This window comes from Silene latifolia, chromosome 11 (genome assembly GCF_048544455.1).
Source record: "Silene latifolia isolate original U9 population chromosome 11, ASM4854445v1, whole genome shotgun sequence".
NCBI classification, from domain to species: Eukaryota; Viridiplantae; Streptophyta; class Magnoliopsida; order Caryophyllales; family Caryophyllaceae; genus Silene; species Silene latifolia.
The window spans coordinates 53778299-53785768 of NC_133536.1; the positions used below are offsets into that span (position 1 = coordinate 53778299).

At 40.2% G+C, this 7470-nt stretch overlaps 1 non-coding gene across 1 annotated transcript; it reads right to left on the reverse strand.

Annotated features, from left to right (window-relative positions):
• Positions 1 to 546: 546 nt before the first annotated feature.
• On the reverse strand, positions 547 to 653 carry LOC141615831 (small nucleolar RNA R71). Its single transcript, XR_012530226.1, has one exon. It is a non-coding gene; the product is annotated as a small nucleolar RNA R71 (small nucleolar RNA).
• Between the last annotated feature and the right edge of the window lie 6817 nt (positions 654 to 7470).

Below are 7470 nucleotides of genomic sequence, written 5' to 3' on the forward strand. Positions count from 1 at the left end.
TTCGAGATTGAAAGGACCTTAACCAAAAATAGAAGAGTTGCTAGAGGTACTTCGAGAGTTGTAGGTATTGGCGAGATTGTGGACATTCAACCAAATAAAATTGAGTTTATCAACCCTTTTGCAAGAGAAGAAGAGGATAACCCAATTCAAAACCCACAACAAAATCAACCCACAATGCCTAAATTTTCATCACATTCCGTACCAACCGAAGAGAACCTACCAAACGGTACTCCTACACCACCATATTTAACCGGTAATTTCATTGCCAAATCCGCATTCATATAATTAGTTGAGAGAAGTTAATTTGGAGGGATGCCTAGTGAAGACCCTCATTCACATATGGAGACTTTTTGTGACTATTGGGATGCAATTTCTCAAACCGGATTTACCCAAGACCAAATCCGATGGGTATTGTTTCCTTTTTCTTTGATCGGTACCGCAAAGCAATGGTTAAAGAGCCTAGGCAAGGCTACTTTTGGTATTGATTCATGGAAGAAGTTAGCACTTGCCTTCTACTAGAAATTCTATCCTCCGGAGAAGACTAATATGTTGAGAGCCCAAATCACCGGGTTCAAGCAAAGGGATGAGGAATCATTATATGAAGCATGGGAGAGATTCAAGGACACTTGTCGTTCTTGTCCACACCATGGACTTAGTGAGTGGTTCCTTGTGCAACAATTTTGGAATGGCCTATATGAAGACTCACGCCATATTCTCAATATGGGATCCAATGGGATGTTTACCGAAGTTGATGACAATCAAACATGGGCCAAAATCGAAGAGATGGCGGTTCATAATTCCTAATATAGTAGGCCTCAAAAGGCCACTAGAGGAGGAAAGCATGAGGTAGATTCCATCACTCAATTGGGTGCTCAATTAAGTATTCATATTGAAACCATCAATTTGAAGTTTGAGAAGGCCATGGCTAAGCTTGATGAAGCTTCCAAATCACCCAAACAACATGTTAATGCTATGGTGGTATCATCCTCAATTCCAAGTGGAGTATGTGAAAGTTGTGGAACCTTGGGACATGATCAAAATGAATGTAGGGGAACAAATGAACAAGTTAATGTTTTCCAAGCAAACAAGAGTTGTACCCCTTATTCCAACTACTATAATAAGAATACCAAATTTCATCCAAATCTTTCATACAAGAGTGAAAATGTCCAAAACCCCCAATAAACATACACCACACCTCTAATGAGAAACCAAGCTCAAAAACCCTTTTTCAACCAAAGCCAAGGTTACCAAAATCAACCTTCCTACAACCAATCAAATTACCAAAGCTTTGATGTTCAAAAAGCGGTCCTCTAAATGCAAAAGAACCAACAAGAATTTTTCACCCAAATGCAAAAAGATAGCCAAGCTAAAGAAATCACCATCAAAAACATACATGCCTACACCAAAATGTTAGAAACTCAAATGACTCAATTAGTATCTTCTAGCTCTCAAAGACAAAAGGGGCAATTACCACCTCAAAGTAATCCCCCAAGACATGGGACGGTTAGTGCCATCCATTTGAGGAGTGGTACAAGATATGAAGGACCGAAGAGGTCAATTGATGAAGATATTGTAGATACTAGTCATAAGCAAGGAGTTGTGGAGAACTCTAAGGAAGTAGATCCTACTTCCAATGAAGTTTCGAAGAAGAAGAATGAAGAGAAGGCTGAGGAAAAAGAGCCTATTGTGATTAGACTTCCATTCCCAAGTCGACAAGCTAAGCCTAAGCTTGATGATCAACTTCGAAAGTTCATAGAAATTGTGAAAAACTTAGAAGTCTTAATCCCATTCATGGAATTGATCAATCATGTTCTGGCTTATGCAAAATACATGAAAGATATTCTTACCAAGAAGAAATCCATCCGAAAGTTGTAGACTATTGCCTTTACCAAAGTGAGTAGTGCCATTCTTCAAGGAACTTCCCCTCCAAAACTCAAAAATCCGGGAAGTTTTTCTATCCCATGTACCATTGGCGACACTATAATCAACAAAGCATTATGTGACCTTGGAGCAAGTGTAAGTGTCATGCCATACTCGGTATGTAAGAGGCTAGGAATGAGAGAGCTCAAATGCACCAACATCACTCTTCAAAGGGCGGATTGATCAACAAAGGTACCTTTAGGGGTATGGGAGGATGTGCCCGTGAGAATTGGCAAATTCTTCATCCTGGTGGACTTTGTCATTGTAGACATAGAAGAGGATTCCAACATTCCTATCATTTTAGGAAGACCTTTCTTGCATACCGCCGGAGCGGTAATCGATGTGAAACATGGAGAGCTCGCACTTGAAGTGGGAGATGAGACAATCACTTTCAACCTTAAGAAAATGATGAGAGCTCCCCGACTACATGAGACATGTTTCATGATCGATCATCATAGCCGAGAAAGTGATAGGAATAATTTGAAATCTCTATGCAAAGATCAAGCCATGGGTAAAGAAACACCACCCATATGGAAGAAGAAAGTGGATGACCTTCAAGTAGCTCTGTCCGGAGAGCAAGGAATTTTCAACAACAATGAGAGCTTGAATAGCTCACCCATCATGACAAGCAATGAAAAAGGCCTCATTGGCCAAGACAACAAGAAAGAAGAGTTGCCCTTGTCAACTCATGACATCATTGGGGAACAAGCTAATGAAGTTTGCGGTCTATGGGATAATGAATTTGAAGGATTAGTCAATCCCTATATTGGAAATGCTATTACCTCAGACCAAGGCCTTCTGGATCCTTGTCATCACTTTGACTTGGATGACTACAACAATGAAGAGAATAACGTGCAAAGGTCTATCCAAGACCTCTATCATGAAAATGAGCAAGCTTTCGACTACTTCTACAAGGTGTTGAGCAACATCAACAACACCTTGGCTTTGCCCCCTTTACATCTCATCCAATAATGAGAGTTTGGTGGAGTCCTCCCTAAACCACCATTTGTAAATATTCTAACCCCTTAACTAGCATTTTATTTCCTTTATTGCATCTTTGTCATTTTTGGATTTGCATTTTTGTGCTTTAATCAAGATTTTTGACGTGAGAGCAAGTGAGGGAGGTATTTTAACGTGTTTTGATGTGTAGTGTTTGATCGAGTGTGGGGATATCAAGTGCCTAGGATAACCGAGCCTTCGTAGTGCACCCCAACAATGAACAAAGGAAAAGAAGAAAGAATGATATGGAAAAAGGAAACCCCACGGGTAGACCTGAGCCCATGGGAGCTGAAGATGATCTAGGCATCCCTGTGATCGGACTATCGTTTTCGGTTACTTGTCGTTAGGAGTACCTAGACCAAAACAATATTTATAACTTCACAAACTACTCTACTATTAGTAAAGAGGTAAGTAAAGGTCGGATCCCAAGGGACGGGTATTGATGTAGGATTTTCGATTGCAAATGGTCGTGTCTAAGGGTATCACAATTTGGGTTGAGATAAGAGGTCACTAAACTAAGTAACAATGTAAATAAACAAGCAAGATGATTAAAATGAGATGTAAACAATTGATTAAAAGCACTAAGGTATCATGAGTTCATAGGGATACATGGGAATTGATCATACAAACATATTCTCAAATTATAAGCAAGCAATTATTGTTGTGATAGGATCGAGTTGGTTTATATCTTACAATCCTAGGAAGGTTTGGGTCCCGGAGCCGAATCAATTAGATTGTACAACACCTACAAGTCGACTTAATCCTTCCTACTCAACTATATGCATGGTCTAATGAGACTCGAGTTGGTTTATGTCTTAAAAGTCTCATTGAATAGGTAAGTGATGGGTAAAAAATGCAAGGATTCATAGGCTCGCATTTCATCAAACATAACATGTGCATAAGTTGAGATCACAACAAGCAAACAAATAAATTATGTGAACATATTAGATTAAGTATGAATCATCCCCTATGTTGGTTTCCCCTAATTCCCCATTAACCCTAGTTAAGAGACTACTCACTCATTATCAAGTTTAACATGCTAACAAGGTTGTCAATCATATTAACAAAGCAAAACATGATGAATGAATGGAAATGATTAACAATAATTAAAAAGGGATTAAGAGAATTATACCTAATGATGATTCCAAAATAATAAGTAAAGAATAATAGAAGTACTTGATGATTGATAGAAGGTTGTCAATCTTCCAATAATACCTAAATAATCTTCAATTACCCAAAATAAATGATGAACAATTGAGAAATTAAGGAAATGAGATTTGTATTAATGCTTAATTAAGAGTTGATTACAAGATTAAGATGAGATAAGAACATAAAAAGAGCATAAGAAGGATATGATAATCTAATTAGTACAATGGGGTATTTATACTAAGGATTAGGTACATAAATTAGGGTTACTAAGAGCTTAAATGACGATTAAGACCCTTAAGAAAAGTTGAGGAAGTGCTCCTCTCGAAGGAGATGCTCAACTCCGCTTCGCTAGTCTTCATAGAATATGCTCATCCCGAGCAGCTTTAGGGAGGGACGGCCTACACTAGAGAGGAATCCGAGTGGGTGGGTGAGGGCAACGCTCGGATTGAGAGGGGCCAGGACGAGCGGATTGGCGAGAGGACGCTCGGATTGTAGCAGGCCAGGACGCTCGTCCCGTGCACTGCGACCCCCGGATTGTTAGCCAGTCATCTTCTCTTCTTTTCTTTCTCCAACAATCCTCAAGGATCTTGTTGGAGATGCAAGGATCTTCCCATCATTGCCCATTTACTTCATTGTTTACATAGGCCTTCTAGTCTTGTCTTCACTTCGATGCTTGATCATTAGATTCGATCAATTTAGCTCCATTTTGCCATGTAAATGCAAGGTTCTTACTCCTTTCCTACCAAGGGATCAAAACCTCAAAGAGTATGCAAAACGAAAGACTAGAGATAGTAAATGACCCAATTATGCACTAAAAAGCATAGGAACGAGACTAATTCGGGGACTAAATATGCTCTAAAATGAGTCACATCACCCTGAGGAGCATCCGAGCGTCCTGTCCTTAGGACGCGGATCCTGGCAAGGCTTCAATTGAGGAAAGCGTCCTGTATCAGAATCTGAGTAGATCATCCTCAGGACGCTCTTCCTAGACTATGAGCCGCTCGTCTTGAGACTAATCCGCACGTCCTGGCATTCTTCAAGTTCATGAGTTTACGCTGTATGAAAATACGCACGTCCCCAGGAGGATCCGAGCATCCCCAAGGAGAATCCGCTCGAGCTGGGCAGGATCCGCACGTCCTGGCACGGGTTGGCAAATTCAGGATGTACTGTCTGAGAATCCGAGCGTCCCTTGTTGAATCCACGCGTCCCGAGCTGCTATTTAACAAAACACGGGACTCATCCCTTCCTTCCCAAATCATTTCTATCTTTTACAAACACAAACACACACCTCTTCTTCCACTTAAAACCCCAATCCCCTCATTCAAAAACACCAATTTCTCAACCAAAATCACCACCATCAAAATAATACTTGCTCAAAAGAAGATTAAATCACTCCTTTATCAACAAAAGACCATCTAAATATCAAAATACTCACAAATTGAATCAATTTTCTAGGGTTTGGGTACAAATTCGAAAAACCTAAATTGATTGAGAAATTGATTGAAGTTTGAGGAAACAAGGAGCATTCAAGCACAATATTGGTTTGTTGATACAAATTTGAGAAGGAGAACACAATGGCAAGAACAAAAGGCAGAAACAAGGCACCCAAGACTACAAATTTATCAAAGAGGCAACAAGCTCTTCTTACATCTAAGGCTTTGGTAGTGACACAACCAAGGGTGAAAATCCAAGAAATTGCAACTCCTATCGAGGAAGCAACCACACCTACTCCGGGTATAGAACAATTGCCAAATTTCCGGAGGTAACTTTCTTAAACGATGCTCATAGGAATGCATTTTTATCCCTTACTAGAAAGACTATTATTGTGGCTACCAAGTTTATTTGTCAAGACACTTTGGAAAAATTGGGTGTGCTTGAGAGAACTAGAACATTTTTCGGATTCTACATGATAACCCTGCAAATCAGAAAAGAGAAATGGTAACCCTGTGGTGCATTATTATGTATCACCGTAACCCTTAACTTAAATTCCGTCAATTTGCACCGTTAAGTGCTGATGTGGCGTGTGATGTGGCTTATGACTTGGCTATTTGGTCTTGATGTGTCTTCCTTCTCTCCTCTCTTTCCTCTCTTCCCATTACCACTGCCACCACCCACCCCGCCACTGCCACCACCCACCCCCACCCTACTTCTGCTCGCCACCGCCGACCCACCAAGACGACGGCATGTCGCCAGCGTTCCAACCCCACACGTATTATCTCTACTTCCTCTCTCATTTAGCTCTCCTTCCTCATCTTATCGTTGCTTTCTTCCTCATCCTCGTCTAGTCACTGCCGCCTACTTCCTCCACGCACCATGCACCACCTCGTCGTAGACCACCGATGGTAATCTTCTCCCCCTGTAACACCCCAACTATCCGGCCAAGATAATTGGAGCGTTACCATCTCAGTTTCCCGAGGTAGTGTTTCAAAACTTCAATAAAAGAACATTTTATAAATAAATGTAATGTTTAGTGAATTACATAAACGTAAACAAATGAATAAAAGTACAAGTCATGACAACTATACTCTCTAGCCAACTATACTCGTCTCGTGACTCATCAAGTTCGTACAGTCTCCCGCGTACTATCCAAAGAATCTGTACCTAACCTGCTCCCCATATAACTAAATGATATCATATGGATCAACACAGGCCACCCTAAAAGAGACAGGTGACAAATACACAGACACAACAAAAGTCAATTTCAATAAACAAATAAAAAATGACACGTGTAATACTCCGTATTTATGAGTCTCTGGGTACTCTATCGAGTAGGCCTTACTCTGTCGAGTAAGGGTGAGTTGCGTTTTAAAATAGTTTCTGACCTGTTGGGTACTCGATCGAGTAACTAAGATACTCGATCGAGTAAGGAGGCACTCGATCGAGTACCTTAGCTACTCGATCGAGTAGCTGGTTTACGAGGAGTTATTTCTCGGGTTTTGTTAATTATGCGATTAAGGTATATAATCTTTTCCGTCATTGTTCTAAACACTTTTCAAAACCTAAATTACTGTCAAGAGAGATAGCAAAGTACGTTCTTCACTTTAATCGCATTGTTAGCAAATCCCGGAGTTTGGAAGGTCGGATTTCATCACTCGTTATACTGTTGAGATCCTTGCGTCGAGGGTAAGACCTATGTACCGTTTTTATAGTATTTCCTTTAAGTTGTTTAAACCCTAATATGGGGATTTGGGGGTTTTGTGTAGATTGTGATTTGGTAGTGTTTATGTATGTGTTTGTATAATAGGAGGAGGTTTTGTAGAAGAGGATTTTTGATACAGCTGTTGAGACCGTCTGATAGTTGTGCTTTCCAGGTAGGATTTCCTACTCAGTATTAGTCCCATAATGTGATGTTGATGTGTTGTGGTTGATTGAATAATATAGTAATTTTATTGTGACGGTTGT